Genomic DNA, 17701 nt, shown 5'->3' with positions numbered 1-17701 from the left:
ATATAGTTCTGCTAGATTAATCTTCCTAAACTGGGCTTTCACATATATCTTTTCTCTGCTTTAAATTCTACAATGATGTGCCCTCACAATCAAGAATTTTGATTGTGTGGTATTTCATGTACTTTTTCAAATTGCTGTTTTTACCTATACAATTGTGTCTTTTTGATCTTTTTTATGAATTCTCACTTTATGATGGCTAGCTTAGACATAAGACTCTGCACAGCATAGTTGATTTCCAGAGTCAAAAGAAATATAACTAAGTTTACCTTTAGGACATACTATTTAGAACAGTGAATCACAATTTATCAGAATCAGTTTCCACACCTCAAAAATAGAAATAAAAAAGGTCTCCTTCCTATTTCCTATTGTTGTTGTGAAATTGTGGTGAGTTACTATATATTTTTTAAAAATATTTTACTTATTTATTTGAGAAAGAGAGAGACAGACATAGAGAGCAGGGAGAGAGGCAGAGAAAGAGGGAGAAGCAGACTCCCAGATGAGCAAGCAGGGAGCTGGAGGCAGGGCTCAATTCCAGGACCCTGGGATCATGACCTGAGCCAAAAGCAAGACATTTAACCCACTGAGCCACCCAGGTGCCCTGGGTTATTATATGTTAAACACATTAAAAATGTGAGTTGATATTTGTTTGTATGCACTGCCATGGTACTTACCTTCAGCAGAATATCAAATGTTTTAAAGATAATTTTTAAAAGATTTTATTTATTTATTTATGAGACACACACACACACACAGAGAGAGAGAGAGAGAGAGAGAGATTGAGAAGCAGAGACACAGGCAGAGGGAGAAGCAGGCTCCATGCAGGGAGCCCGACGTGGGACTCGATCCCTGGACTCCAGGATCACGCCCTGGGCTGAAGGTGGCGCTAAACCGCTGAGTCTCCTGGGCTGCCCAAAGATAATTAATTATGTCTCTGTTCTTCGTCTTTATCTTTTCCCATCATGGTACATTCTTTTATTAAAGAAAGGAATATTTATGAAAATGGACTTGGTGTGAATGCTCCTCAGATCAGAAGCATTTTTATTCCTGACCATTAGGGTCATCACAGGCTGGTCTTCACATAGCCAACACAAAAGATAAATGATGTTAAAGCTTAGAACAGCTCCTACAAAAATAAAATTATGCTGTAAATACATTCATTAATATTCTAAACTATAGAATGTAGAAAATCTGACTCATTGATTAACATTTCTTTTGGTTAGCATCGATAACACCTCAATGTTAAAAACTGTCCAGAGTAGTTAATTAACTGATTTTGAGAACAGGGCTATTTCTATAATATGGAAAAGATCATCTTAACATTTACTTACCCTGAAATTCTGTTCATATGCAACAATCAGGTTGGGTTAATAACTGTTTAGCTTAATATCATAATATTTTTTCTTTATATTTGTATATAAAATATAAAAAATATTTATTTTTTCTTTATATTTGATTTAGTCTCCTTCACTAAATTAGAACGATGTTCATTGTGCCATTCACCTCCCTTTTAATGATGAGGAAGTAAAAGTGAAGACTTGGCCTTCTACATCTACAATATGTAGTTTGTCAGTTACAGAGACAGAAACAAAAACACTCTATTTCTGACTTGCTGTTTATTTCCTTTGTTGCTCCTAAACATAAAAAAAAAAAAAAAAAAAAAAAAAAAGTCTGTCTGTGGCCTGAATACACCTGAAGTTGGAATCCCTTTCTGCTTAACATTTTTTCATTCTGGGTAAAATCCAAAATGATGGATAAGCAGGTAAAATATTTTCTTTATGCTTGTGTTAGATGTAACACTGTTGAAAAGGAAGACTAACACGGAGTTCCTGAATGTGATGCTGCCTTGACTCAGGCCACAGCTATTTTGTCACTTCTCCTAGTGTGAGGGGACTTTTTTCAAACAGTTCCTTCCTGAGATATGAAATATAATAGTAGATATAGAATTGAACTGAAAAGGCATTTGGCATTAGAAAAGACCTGTCTTAGGTATGGATGGAAAAGGGTGATTCTTACTGAAATCATCAGCAAATCTAAGACCCAGATACTTCCCATTCTAATGGGGTAAACAACAAGAGCAAATAGCCTAAGGTTGGTTCAATTCCAATTTGTTCATGTTCTATTTTGTGCATCCTATTGAAAGCTACTATTTTATCCTTCTCATAACTCGTCAAATTTTTGTTTATCTAACAATTACAGAATGATATTTTATAGGTGTAATTTAAAACACTCTGATTTCTTTTTTTTAAAGATTTTATCTATTTATTCATGATAGACACAGAGAGAGAGAGAGGCAGAGACACAGGCAGAGGAAGAAGCAGGCTCCCTGCAAGGAGCCCTATGTGGGACTCGATCTTGGATCTTGGGATCACACCCTGAGCCGAAGGCAAAGGCTCAACTGCTGAGCCACCCAGGCATCCCAAAACACTCTGATTTCTTATGTGTGCAATCATTTCTTCACAGTTCTTCTCTCCTGTTACATTTCCTACTGAATTAACCTGTTAATATATTTGTCCATGTTTCTATTACATTATTGAATTAACACGTGTGTGTGTGTGTGTGTGTGTGTGTGTACATGTGAGTGAGAGAGGGAAAGAAATAGAGGAATTGTGGATGTTACTTATGTTCACCATAATCTATTAGCATCACATTATATTTGGTGTTATGAGTAATTCAAATGAGGTAAGGCCTGAATCCTATCCAAGCAAAACTATTATTTTGTTTAGAGATACAAAATTTTCAGACACATACCATTTGTAATTAGAAGGCAGTATGCAAAACTATACAAGTGGAAGAATAGTGAAGGATAGAGATCCCTAGTACAGAAATGGATCACTGCCCCCTAGATTGGCCAAGGAAGGATCCTGAACAAAGTCCACACCAAAGTCAGTATAAATTGAGCCACTGAAGAGTTTAATGTTTTGCTGTGCAAAAGCAAAAACAGAAAATAGCATGTTTATCCTCCTTCCTCTCTTTACTTCTACCCAAGCTGTTCTTCCAATATTTTTTTACCTCTTTTCATTCAAATCCTGTTTTTAAGATTGATATGTTTAGATTGATAAGCTTCTAAATATATTTTTAGCAGCAGAGCACTTGCCCAAAGAAAATATGTATGTAAAATTTAATTATACTTTTATCTATCATCTATCTATCTATCTATCTATCTATCTATCTATCATCTATCTACATCTCTTTCTATACACACATACACACACACACACACACACACACATAAACACATACATACAGACATATCAGATCAAAGCAGTTCCACTCTGATTGTGTGGGAGCCAGGGCAAGTACCTTAATGATTACACTGTCACCTGCTACTCCCTCCCCTTAGGCGCATCCTGGGAACTTCCTAGGAAAACGTGTCCAGCTCAAAACTATTTTAAAAACTTGAGATAGATTTGTTCAGATTCTAGGGAATAATAATGTACTTTAGCCTTTAAATAGATATTCTAATATAACTTGCATCCCAAAGCATCTAAGTTAATATGGAGTAAAAAGTAACAGAGTTTCATAAACTTGTCAGAACTCTAATTGAATAGCCAACAATCTCTCTTCCAATTTTATTTAATAGAGGACATTAAAAAATAAAGCACATTTTATTCTGAGTTTTTTAAAGACAGAGTGGGATCGATGGGAGCCAGTCTTTGATACTGCCACAGACCAAACCAGACATTATATTGTGCTAAGGATGAGCACAAATTTTCCGATGGTCAGTACAGACATTAGCTACCAATAGTTTTAGAACTTTTAAGAATGTTATTTGTCAGAATGAAGGATACATTTGAGCTTCCTGTGCAAAAGTCAAACAAAATCTCATCCTGGACTGTACTTTCCCTTTTTCAAGCTGTTATTCCCCTACATTTTTCTTGCCTCTTTCTTTTCAAATTAGACACTTCCTTCAAATTTCCCCCTCCTCCACAGCCATACCTTTATTCATATCTTAAAATATGTATGGAAACTACCCTGAGCCAACTACTTATCTATATATATGTTCAATCTGCAAGCTTTAAGCCAGGAACCTTTTTCTATATTTCCTGTTGTCTATGTTTTAAATGCCCTGAATTTTGTTGAAGCTTTCAACATTTTTGAGCACAAAGTGCATTAAGTGTACCATATGTGCAGAACATTGATTAAACACTTGAACTTTTGACATTATATATATAATATATATTATATATATTATGATTTAAATCACTAAAATGATCTTGCCTAGTTAAAGCGTCTCTTCTTTATTCTAATAATGAAAAAAGTGCTCCAAAGTGTGAGATTTCCATTAATTAATAACACTGCTGATTCTTTTTTATTACTTAGATTAAATCTAAGGAATAAAATCTTCATTCGGGACAAAATGAGAAAATCTTCATTCGGGAATACCTCATGAGATCACACCTGTCAGGTGTGTATGTAAAACCCAACACCTCCAGCCCTTAGCCCGCACACTATTGTGACAAACAAAACCAGTAGATGGCACTATCACTTAGCAAAAACTAACACTGAATTTTTTTAGGCCTTTTGTGCAATAATCAAACTATTCTTAAAATTCCCCAATAGAATGAGCTGACAAAGACCTTGCTTAGCCACAATCAATCTTTATTCACTGGTAGATTAAAATGGTTAGATATACTTGATTGCACCAAGCTCAGGATAAAACTTTGACATAATTCTGTATTTGTTGAGCATTTATACCTTTAGCACATTGCTGCCTTTTGTGTCCATTTCACAAATATATAATTCTAGAATCACATTAAAATTTGTTTTTAAATTTCTCATTTGATAATGTAAACTATTATCCTTAAAGTTATGTTCTCAAATTTAGAAAGAGTAGAGACTGTTTTATATAACTATAAATGCTGCATAATGTTCGAAACCCTTATAAAGCATCTGGGTTCTGACAGATGTTGCTTGTATTGTAGAAGTTCTCAAGCTATTTTTTTTTTCTAACTTGTTTTGCTCAGATAATAATAATGTGCCTCGTTTCATGGATCTATCTTTACTGGCACCTCAATGCCGCTTATATTATAGTTTACCTTACCAGGTTAAGTAGCAAATTTAAGTAGTCATAAAAGCTAAAAATAACAGAGGTTACGTATAATAAGCATTATAGATGACCTTGTTTTGTATTTTTGGTTTTGCCTATCACCATTCTTTTTTTTTTTTTAAATTTTTATTTATTTATGATAGTCACACAGAGAGAAAGAGAGAGAGGCAGAGACACAGGCAGAGGGAGAAGCAGGCTCCATGCACCGGGAGCCCGATGTGGGATTCGATCCCGGGTCTCCAGGATCGCGCCCTGGGCCAAAGGCAGGCGCCAAACCGCTGCGCCACCCAGGGATCCCCTATCATCATTCTTTTAATTCTTGCTGTGTAATACTTTAGAATGATTGACCATGGGCAGCCCAGGTGGCTCCGCGGTTTAGCACCGCCTTCAGCCCAGGGCCTGATCCTGGAGAGGCGGGATTGAATCCCACGTGGTTGGGCTCTCTGCATGGAGCCTGCTTCTCCCTCTGCCTGTGTCTCTGCTTCTCTGTGTGTGTGTCTCTATGAATAAATAAGTAAAATCTTTAAAAAAAAACTCTAGAATGATTGAACATAAAATTAAAGCCCTGATAATATGTTCAGAATTGAATGTAGAGGGCCCTGTAAGAAGTGAATTAGAGTTTGTGATGGTGGTTGTGGTTTTACTGCACTTGTTCTGTTTTCTCCAAAATTCTCAAGACTAAACCGAATGCATAGTAGCTAACTATTTTTATGTTTATCATCATGCCCCTTTTAATAAAGTACAAATAAAAATGACACTTTATGAAAACATGTCATGGAGTGGAAGCAATATATATGGTATGTATACTTAGAAATATAATGTGTATATAAAAATGATCTGCTTACCTCTAATAAATCTAACTAGTAAGTTGGGTGCTTAATGGAAATGAATTGAATTGAGTAAAGCTCCAAGTGTATCCACTGGAGTAAATCAATGTTCTAAATTCTGTAGAAACCAACTGGAGTGTGTCACACAAGCATCCAAAGAAAACAGGTGGTGATTTCAGATTTCCCAGGTGAGGATTACAATCAAGTTGCAATTGTGGATCTCTCCTGTGTCAGAGCAAAACGGATTGTTCTTTATAGTCATGCTCTGCTGGTGTTCTGTTTGCTGCAGACATTGGCTTTTCAAGCGACATCTCCTTTACAGGCAGATAAATTCATTTTTTTGGCAAAGACATTCATAATTGTCAGAGCCTTTGCTGGATATCTTTTTTTTTTTTAACTGGGGTAAATCAATTGTTTAACTAAATAGTGAGAAAATGCTCACACATTTCTTCTTTCTTCTACTAGCTGTAGCTTTCTTTCATGCTTTATGAAATGCCCCCCTGCTAATCCAAGCCAAACAGTGCATAATGGACTTTCTTGAAAGCTGAAATGTATTTATCCTAAATATGAAGCATTTGAGAAGCCTCTGATTTAATCTTTGCTATTTGTTTTGCCTTGTCAAGTGATTGACAGGATGAGGCAAGCACAATCCATTTTTCTGATTAATATACTACCATGCACTTTGATTTGCTCCATATGAAGGTTACAAAGATGAGGTGGTGCCACCAAAGAAAAGACAAGTTCTCATAAAGGAAAATGCCAAATGCATTCTGTTTTGTGGAAGATAGCTAAGGCTGTAAAGTTTAATGCAAGAATCAGGGGCTTGGAATGGAAGAACCAGAGAAGCCTGTGAATAGGCTTCTGCTGGCTGACTTAATGGTTAGACAGGTGCCTCAGCATATGGGATCTTTGTAGGAGGCACTTTACCCACCCACCCCTCCATCAATGTTAATATTATTAAATCAGTATCAGTTTACTGGCAAATCTTATTATTATACTTGCCAGCATTTCTGTTTCTTGTAGGAATAAGAGGATATGTATCTTCCAGTGAATGAGGTTAGTTTTAGATTCATTCAAATAAGGTAATCCTTATGACCTTCTGTTCCATCACCAGAAAATACATTTATTAGTTCTTACCTAAAGGGGTTATGGTAAACATTGACTCTGATGGCATATGTAAAGTACCTGATACATGACAGGAGTTCATTTAACATTAATCAAGATCTTGCATTCTTTTGCAAGTGTGTAAAGATATATGTAAATATATCAATGTATATATTTACACAATGTAAAGATTGTGGCATAGCAAATCATTTTAAGAAGGAACTTTCCTATACTTCCACAAATGAAAAAGAAACTACTTCCACAAATGAAAACACTTTATTTCATGAGATTAATGTAAACTAGTATTCAAAATTTCCTTTTGAACTAGGAAAGCTGAAGGGACTCCATTTGAGAAAGGCTCCATCTCTGCTATTTTTAGGCTGGGCCCCATTTACTCGTGTTTTATATTTTACCTCTGAATAAGCCAAAGAAGTTATGCTCCCATTTCAAGGAGAAAGCAAGAAAGTTCATCATTCTCTGAGTTTTGTCCAGGCCTCAAACACCTGATAACACTTAAGAAAAGCCAGATTCCAAATATGTTCCTGAAGATTAGCTTCAAATAAACCTCTGCTGATTTTGGCATCAATACCTCCACTTTCAGTAATTTATGGAATAATACCTAATGTTCACCAGACACTTACTTTTGATGGGACCCTACTGTGGATTCCTGAGGAAACACATACTCTGGGCCCTTTTCTGGCAAAATCTCCTAGATGAGACTCATGACGATGAGGAGAATAATGAGACTCATTTTCCTTTCTTTTCTGAGTCTTCCAGACACTCCATATGCTATTCTCTGTCACTCACACTGTTTAAAGAACTCCATTTTCACTTCCTCTGGCTTGAGTTTGGTTTCTGTCCTGCATTGAGCCACGGACCCTCTTGGCTGGTCTGTGGATCCTTCCTGGCTTCTTGGATCCAGCCTGCCTGCACCACTTTCTTCTCCTAAATCACTCTTTGATAACATTTAAAGAAGGAATAGTTTGTTAATTTCCAGTTAATTTTCCCTATGTAAGTAAATGATTATAGTATTTCCAGAGCATAAGACAGACAATTATAATTTTATAACTTATTGCTCAGACATCATAACATGACATTACTTACTATATTTCCCAAAGGCACATCACCATTAGTAAATTATTCAAGCAATAGACAAAATAGTGTTCATTGGATTCAACTCATTATTTTACTACCGAATTGATATTGACTCAATGGTAAAGCAATTTAACATTCTATAGCCCTGTGACATACTTAAAATGAGAAGAGTGACTTATTTAATATGGTTTTGATATGAGAATTAATGGCTAGAATATGTCATTCAAAACTTGAAAATATTCTATAGTGCCAATGCATAACATTATTTAGGTGGAAAGGATAGGCATTATAAGGAAGATTATATTTTTCTTTTATTAGAATACTTGCAATTCATATTCAATGAAATTCCAAAGTTTATTTCCAACACTGCTCATGTTTTACTTATGCCTATATCTCAAAAACAATTAACTCCTTGGATGAGGTGAGCAGATCAGGGTGCTTTGGGGTTATGCATGGATAAAATAATCATTTCTAAGACAAATGATTTTGTCCATCTTATTAATTTTATTCTTTACTTATTTATTTTTTCAATTTGAAAGTAGTTGTTTATTAACTGACCACATTTACAAAAATAATCATGGTAGATACCTTACTTCATCTTTCTAGTAAGCCTATTGATCTGATCATCCCTGTCACCAGCATCTCCACCTTCTACAGAATGGTGGGCTCTTCTTTGTTCCCCCTCATGGAGAAGATAATTTGAAGGGCCGTAAGAAATTGAAGGCTTCTTTGAAATGTTCTCCAACAGCATAGATCTCGTGAATCAGATCCTCCAGGCGGAGGATGACATGTTTACCAAGAGATTGAGCAATTAATGTGTTATCTGTCACGGTAATTCACTTCTTATTGATTTTGCCATAACCACGCTTATGGATCAATTCTTTCATTGACTTCAGGTTTGGGTACCCCCATGCTATATATGGTTCCATAAACCTTAGCATGCTAAGAGAAGTCTTGTTGAGCTTAACAAAACTGACACTGAAGATCTTGCAGAGGCAAAGAAGCTGGCAACACCTTTCAAACTTTAGGCTCACATCGAGACCTCTAATCCTGGTGGCAAATGACAATCTGGGTTCCCCAAGTACATAGAAGTTGTCATCTTTTCTTGACATCCCAGCCATTTGAATCCTAGTTCTGTACATCTACTTATATTCCTTGTGGTAATGCTTAGCTTTTTCATAGAAAAGTTTTCTCCTTGCCATTCAAAGCACCTTTTGGGCAAACTTCTATCTCAGATGCTTGATCTTCAACTCTAAAAAATTCCTTTGCTCTTTCTTAAGGGTTTCTAGTTTAAGGAACCTTCTTTTTCGTCTCTTCTGCACCCTCTATGGCTCCAGTAAGAAAGGTCATTTTATTACTTTTAAATAAAATTAAACTATATTTAATCATAAATAAAATTTCAAAGTTGATAAATCCATTTTAATATGTGGGGATTACTTTCTACCAATAATTTTAGCACTGATCATAATTATGTGATCAACAATTATTTGTTGGTCAAATTATATGGTTAGTAACAATATAAACTTTTTCCCCATAAATGTTTCTTCTAAGTGTTATTTTAGTGTCTAAAACTTAGAATACAAATACAAATTCATTTTTATATTTACCCTGAGACTATTTCTTCTGTATATGGGAAATGGAAAAAAAAAGAGAGAGAGAGAGAGGAAGAGAAGGGAGATACTTGGAAACAGCAGCTATCTTTAAAAATCATACTGTTTTAGACAAGCTGTTCTAAAATAGTGAATTTTAGGATGGAAGCTGAACAATCCTAAGTGAATGAAAATTACAGAATGGCGACATGAATGGGAAAAGGAGTGTTGAGAAAAGAGGACAAAATAAGAAAACAAACACTTTCTCCGCAAGGAGTACCTGACTGGGAAGGGAGATAAACACAAACCCAAAGGAATCCTAATTCCTGCTCATGACAATTTACATTTTTTTCCTTTTCCTTTTATCTTCTTACATCTTTATTTCTGCTCTTTCTCCTTCTTTCTCCTTATTGCTTTAGTTTTCCCTTAGGTTACTTCACTCATGATCTTGCTGATTCTTCATATCTCTGGTGTTCTTTTAACCTCAGGAAGATATTCAAAGTAGTGGATAAATGAAGCTAGAATGGCTATTTTATTTGGTTTATGTTGCTAGAGAGACGAGAGATACTCTGGGGCTTACAATTCTGAAGCACTTAAATTTGTCTAGTAGGATACATTATTTAAAAAGATTTTATTTATTTACTTGAGAGAGAGAGAGAGAAAGAGAGAAAGAGAGGTAGCACAAGCAGGGGGAGCAACAGAGGGAGAGGGAGAAGCTGGCTACTTGCTGAGCAGGGAGCCTGATGCAGGCTTGATCCCAGGCCCCAGGGTTGTGACCTGAACTAAAGACAGGTGCTTAACTCATTGAGTCACCCAGGTGCCCCAGTAGGATACATTTTTGAAAATGTTAGTGGGTTTGATTTTCCTCTTTTTATTCCTTTCTTTTCCTTATTGCTTAGTCTTTTCTATACTCAATTTCAAGAAAAAGGTAGATGAAAAATAGGCTTCACAACACTGACCTTCACAGATCCCAAATTAACCAGTAAGCCTCCTTACACACAGACACACACGTATACACATATAAATTATCCACCCCTGTATCACCTGTGGATATAAAATTAAAACCTTAAATGAAGAGTCTAAGATTGCTTATTTTTATCTCTGTAGTGGGATGAAGTTAGTTGAGTGAGAGAAGAACAAGTACATTATTTATATGCTTATTATTGATGGTGATTGATACGACTTCAGATATCAGGTACTATATCTCAGCCTGACTACTATCCCTACAATGTGAGTAAACTCTGTATGAGGAAATGGTCACATCCTAATGGATAAATCAATGTATAAAGAATATGTAACTCTCAGAACCAACTGATAATTTTTTTAAAATCTGAAAATACTGGATCTGAGAAGGTACTAATAATGCTTGAAATCCATTAAAGAGTTACCAATTATTTGTCAGAAGGAAGTTTGCAAATGTATCTAAACTCGGACTTGATTTTATTCCTAGATATATACTCTAGAGAAATTCTTGCTCCTATGCAACAGGAGACAGGCATAATATTGTTCCAAGTATCAAAGTATAAAATATAACAAGATTAGGAAACATTGCTTAACAAAATCATGGATAAATTGTGGAATATTACCAGAATGGAATACTATGCATCAATTAAAATGAATAAACATAGCTACATGAATTAAAAAACATAATATTGAGTCCCCAAAACAAGTAAAAGAATAATATAGCTTAAACCTTTAATATACATATAAACACTAGCTTAATGAAAAATATAAAAATGAAATATATATTTATATTTATGTGTATACATACATGTATACTATATATAGTAAAAAATGGAAATAAATTGAAGGAAATAATGAGCAAGAAATTTAAGACCTTTACAGAACAAAACGAGGAACACCTTGTGGATTTCAAAAATAAGTTTGATTTTAAAAATATGAATGTCATCATTGAAACTGAAGATTTTCTTAATGGTATTATTTTTAGTTGCCATATATATTTCATATGCTTTACACATACAAAATGTGAAAAATATTTTTAAAAAATTAAGTGAAAGTAAAAGCAGTGTAAATCCTTATAAAATATATATATTAGTGAAAATATTGATGCTTATGGTAGTAGAAGTTGGAATAATTTCTTCAAAAACAATTTTGCAACATGGATCAGAACATTTAAAACATTTTTAAACTTAATTCAATTTAATTAACATATAGAGTATTATTAGTTTCAGAGGTAAAATTTAAGGATTTATCAGTTGCATATAACACCCAGTGTGCATTATTTCACATGCCCTCCTAAATGCCATTACCCAGTTTTACTTCATTCTCCCCACCCACCACCCCTCCAGCAACCCTCAGTTTGTTTCCTATAGTTAAAGATCTCTTATACTTTGCCTCTCTCTCTGATTTAATCTTGTTTATTTTTCTTTCCCTTTTCCTATGTTCATCAGTTTTGTTTCTTAAATTCCACATGAATGAAGTCATGATATTTGTCTTTCTCTGACTGACTTACTTCATTTAGTCTAATACTCTCTAGTTCCATCTACATAGTTGTAAATGGCAAGATTTCATTATTTTTGGTGGTTGAGTAATATTCCAGACATATATAACACATATTCTTTATCCATTCATCTGTCGATGGACATTTGAGTTCTTTCCACAGTTTGGCTATTGTGGACATTGTGGCCATAAACATCAGGGTGCATGTGCCCCTTTGAATCACTATGTTTCTATCCTCTGGATAGATACCTAGTAGTGCATTTGCTGGGTTGTAGGGTAGCTATATTTTTAACTTTTTGAGGAATTTCCATACTGTGTTTAAGAGTGGCTGCACACCTTGCATTCCCACCAACAGTATAACAGGGTACCTCTTTCTCCATATTCTTGTCAACATTTGTTGTTTCCTGTCTTGTTAATTTTAGCCACTCTAACTGGTGTGAGGTGGTATCTTATTGTAGTTTTGATTTGTATTTCCCTAATGTCAAATGATGTTGAGCATTTTCATGTGTCTGTTGGCCACTTGTTTGCTTTCTCTGGAGAAACGTCTGTTCATGTCTTTTGCCCATTTCTTGACTGGATTTTTTGTTTTTTGGGTTTTGAATTGGATAAGTTGTTTATAAATTTTGGATACTAGATCTTTATCTGATAAGACATTTGCAAATATCTTCCCCATTCTGTAAGTTACCTTTTAGTTTTATCAACTGTTTCCTTTGCTGTGCAAAAGCTTTTTACCTTAATCAAATCCTAATATTTAATCTTTGCTCTTGTTTCCCTTGCCTTTGATGATGTGTCTAGCAAGAAGTTGCTGTGGGTGAGGTCAGAGAAGTTGCTGCCTGTGCTCTCCTCTAGGATTTTGATGGATTCCTGTCTCACATTTAGGTCATTCATCCATCTTGAGTTTATTTGTGTGTATGGTATAAGAAAGTGGGTAGCTTCATTCTTCGGCATGTGGTCGTCCAATTTTCCCAACCACTTGTTAAAAAGGCTTATTTCCACTTGATATTCTTTCCTGGGGATCCCTGGGTGGCGCAGCGGTTTGGCGCCTGCCTTTGGCCCAGGGCGCGATCCTGGAGACCCGGGATCGAATCCCACGTCGGGCTCCCGGTGCATGGAGCCTGCTTCTCCCTCTGCCTGTGTCTCTGCCTCTCTCTCTCTCTCTCTCTGTGACTACCATAAATAAATAAAAATTAAAAAAAAAAAAAAAAAAAAAAAGATATTCTTTCCTGCTTTGTCAAAAACTAGTTGACCACAGAGTTGAGGGTCCATTTATGGGTTCTCTATTCTGTTCCAATGATCTGTGTATCTGTTTTTGTGCCAGTACCATACTGTCTTGGTGATACCAGCTTTGTAATACAGCTTGAAGTCTGGAATTGTGATGCTACCAGCTTTGGTTTTCTTTTTCAGCATTCCTTTGGCTATTCAGGGTCTTTTCTGGTCCCATACAAATATTAGGATCATTTGTTCCAGTTCTGTAAAAAAAACATTTACTGGTATTTTGATGAGGACTACATTGAATGTGTAGATTGCTTTGGGTAATAGAGACATTTTTACAATGTTTATTCTTCCAGTCCATGAGCATGGAATGTTTTTCCATTTCTTTACGTCTTCCTCAATTTCTTTCATAAGAGTTCTATAGTTTTCAGAGTACAGATCCTTTACCTTTTCAGTTAGGTTTATTCCTAGGTAACTAAAGTTTTTGCTGCAACTATAAAAGGGATTGATTCTTAAATTTATCTTTCCTCTGCCTGGTTGTTTGTGTATATCCTGCGACTTTTCTGAATTCCTGTATCAGTTCTAGCAATTTTGAGTGGAGTCTTTTGGATTTTCTACATAGAGTATTATGTCATCTGTGAAGAGTGAGAGTTCGGCTTCTTATTTGTTGGTTTGGATGTGTTTTCTTTTTGTTGTCTGATTTCTGAGACTAGGACTTTCAATACTATGTTGAACAACAGTGGTGAGAGCGGACATCCCTGTCAGGTTCCTGACCTTCCTTACCTTAAGAGAAAAGCTCTAAGGTTTTCCACATTGACTATGATATTCACTATGGTATGTTTGCATATGGCTTTTGTGATATTGAGATATGTTCCTTTTATCTCTATAGTGCAGAGAGTTTTTATTAAGGATGCTGTATTTTGTCAAATCCTCTTGCCATACCCACTGAAAGGATTATATAGTTCTTGTCCTTTCTTTTATTAATGTAGTGTATCACGTTGACTGATTTGCAGATGTTGAATCACACTTGCAGCCCAGGAATAAATCCCACTTGGTTGTGGTGAATAATCCTTTCAATGTACTGTTGGATCCTATTAGCTAGTACCTTGGTGAGAATTTTGGCAACTGTGTTCATCAGGGATATTGGCCTGTAATTCTCATTTTTTAGTCAGGTCTTTGTCTGGTTTTAGGATCAAGGTAATGCTGGCCTCATAGAATGGGTTTGGAAGTTTTCCTTCATTTTTTTTTTTTTTGAAACAGATTCAGAAAAATGGGTATTAATTCTTCTTTAAATGTTTGGTAGAATTCCACTGGGAGCCACCTGGCCCTGGACTCTTTTTTGTTGGGAGAATTTTGATTATTGCTTCAATTTCTTTGCTGGTTATTTGTCTATTCAGGTTTTCTATTTATTCTTGTTTCAGGTTTGGTAGTTTATATGTTTCTAAGAATGCATCCATTTTTCCAGATTGCCTATCTTGTTGTAATATAATTGCTCATAGCATTTTCATTTTCATAATTGTATTTCTTTGATGTTGGTTATGGTTTCTCCTCTTTCATTCATGACTTTATTTATTTGGCTCCTTTCTCTTTTCTTTTTGATAAGTCTGGCTAGGGACTTATCAATCTTTTAATTCTTTCAAAGAACCTGGTTTTGTTGATCTGTTTTACCTTTTTAAAATTTTCTGTATCATTGATTTCTGCTCTAATCTTTATTATCCGTCTTTTCCTACTAGATTTAGGCTTTATTTGCTGTTCTTTTTTTCCAGCTCCTTTAGGTGTAAGGTTAGGTTGTGTATTTGAGACTCTTTATTTCTTGAAAAAAGACTGTATTGCTATATACTTTGCTCTTAGGACTACTTTTGATGAGTCCCAAAATTCTGAAGTGTGTTTTCATTTTCATTTTCATTTTCATTTTCATTTTCATTTTCATTTATTTTCTGTGTTTTTTTTAATTCTTCTTCAATTTCCTGGTGGACCTATCCATTCTTTAGTAGGGCAGTCATTAACCTCCATGTATTTGTGTTCCTTCCAAATTTTCTCTTGTGACTGAGTTCAAGTTTTAAGGCTTTGTGGTCTGAAAATATGCAGGGAAAAATCTTAACTTTTGGTACCGATTGAAACTTGATTTGTGACCCAGTATATGATCTATTATGGAGAATGTTCCATCCATGTGAACTTATGAAGAATGTGTATTCTGTTGCTTTGGATGGAATGTTCTGTGTATATATATATATATATATATATATATATATATATATATATATATATAAAGCCCATCTAGTCCAGTGTATCATTCAAAGCTCTTGTTCCTTGTTGATCTTCTGTTTAGAATATCTATCTATTGCTGTGAGTGGGGTGTTAAAATCTCTTACTATTATTGTACTATTACCAATGTGTTTTAATTTTGTTATTAATTGGTTTATATAGTTGGCCACTTCCAAGTTAGGGGCATAAGTATTTACAATTGTTAGACCTTCTTGTTGGTCTTTTTGGATAGACACTTTTATTATGATATATGCCCTTCCTCATCTCTTATTACAATCTTTGGTTTATAATCTAGTTTGTCTGATCTCAGGATTACTACTCCAGCTTTCTTTTGATGTCTATTAGAATAATAAATGGTTCTTCACTCGCTCATTTTCAATCTGGAGGTGTCTTTGGGTCTAAAATAAGTCCCCTGTAGACAGCATAGCAATAGGTCTTTTTTTTAAAAAAATTCATTATGATACCCTATGTCCTTTAATTGGCTCACTTAGCCCATTTACATTCAGAGTAATTTTTGAAAGATATGAGTTTAGTGCCATTATATTACCTGTAAAGTCATTGTTTCTGTAGATTGTCTCTGTTCCTTTCTGATCTTTGTTACTTTGGGGCTCTCTCTTCACTAATAGAATCCCCTTATGGCAATACCAAGAAGAGAGCTGGTGCCTGGACTCAACTGTTTTAAGCAGGCTTTCCCACTCTGATGCCTGGGAACTCTGCCAAACTCAGGCACCCCCATTCTTCTTGTGACCCAGGACATCCTGAGACTACACTGTTCCACCTGGGATTCCTCATCATTTTGCCACCTGAGAATCTTTAAACCAGGGATCTCTCCTACTGTAGTAGACTTGTAAAAGATCCAATTTTGTGCTCTGCTGCTTATAATACTTTGCAGTAGCTTCCTTAAGCAAGCTCCCACTCCTCTGCCCTACCTTTAGATATATTGCCCTGGATTCATATCTCTGCAACTCCTACCTTCCAAAAAGTGGTTGCATTTCTATTTGTAGAATTGCAGCAATTCTTTTCTAAGATCTCTGGCTTATTTCGTGAGTGCTCAGAATGATTTGATAACTAGCTGAATTCCAGGGACCAGGTGAAATTAAGGTCCCCTACTCTTCCACCATCTTAACTTGGATTGGAGCATTAAAAATGTTGGCAAAATTTGCCCCAACAATAGAACTTCCATTAATTTTTCCAAAAATGTAGTTATGAATACATAGAGAGGTTTAATTATAGGTTGATTTATCCCCTTGTAATGTGCCTTGTAATAGCAAAAATTGGAACTAAAATAAATGTTTGACAATTAGGGAGTGATAATATAAATAATGGTATTCCTTTTCACTGGATTATTATACCATCATTAATATAATTTTTTAAAATAATGCAGCATGTAAATATTGTCAAGTTCAATGTCCACATTTGCATCAACATTCTTACAGCGTACCTTGCTCTCAAATATATTCCCTTTAAATTACCGTTTCTTGTTTGTATTTGTGCTTATGTATTTATTATATGCTGTAACGTAATACAATATCTACTTGCATGTCTTCTATTTTTCCTCCAATTTACTATCTTATGTCTGTGTATGCATTTAAAATAATTCTAATATAATTTAAAATATATTTCAAATAGTTGCCTATTTTTATCACATGTAGTAGGAATTACAAATAATATACCTTGAATGCTTTTAATTGGGTATAAGGCCCTGATTAACTTTTGTTTGTAGGTACCTAGTATATAATGCAATAAAGTATCTCTTTACACCTTTTGGGTAGGCATACTCAAGAAAACTGGGTAAGGTTGAGGGTTGGCAGGATGGGAGATATGGAATATTCCAAAATATCTAGTCTTATGATGACCTAATGGAATCAGTCTAGAGATCAATATGGCAAAGACTAATCAAATGAGTAAATATATGATCCAAACATTTAACTCCTGTATATGATAACCAGAGAAACTTCTAGATGGTGTAACTGGGAGTATTGTATATTATATGGCATTAGGGAGTTGGAATTGATCTGTGTTCATGTCTGGGGGAGAACACAGGTAAAATGTGGTAAGGGCACAACATGCAGTGCTTCTCTGTGGTTAGAATCAGTGGAATA

The sequence above is a fragment of the Canis lupus genome, chromosome 17, assembly GCF_048164855.1.
Source record: "Canis lupus baileyi chromosome 17, mCanLup2.hap1, whole genome shotgun sequence".
Classification (NCBI taxonomy): Eukaryota; Metazoa; Chordata; class Mammalia; order Carnivora; family Canidae; genus Canis; species Canis lupus.
This window is presented reverse-complemented; position numbering follows the sequence as displayed.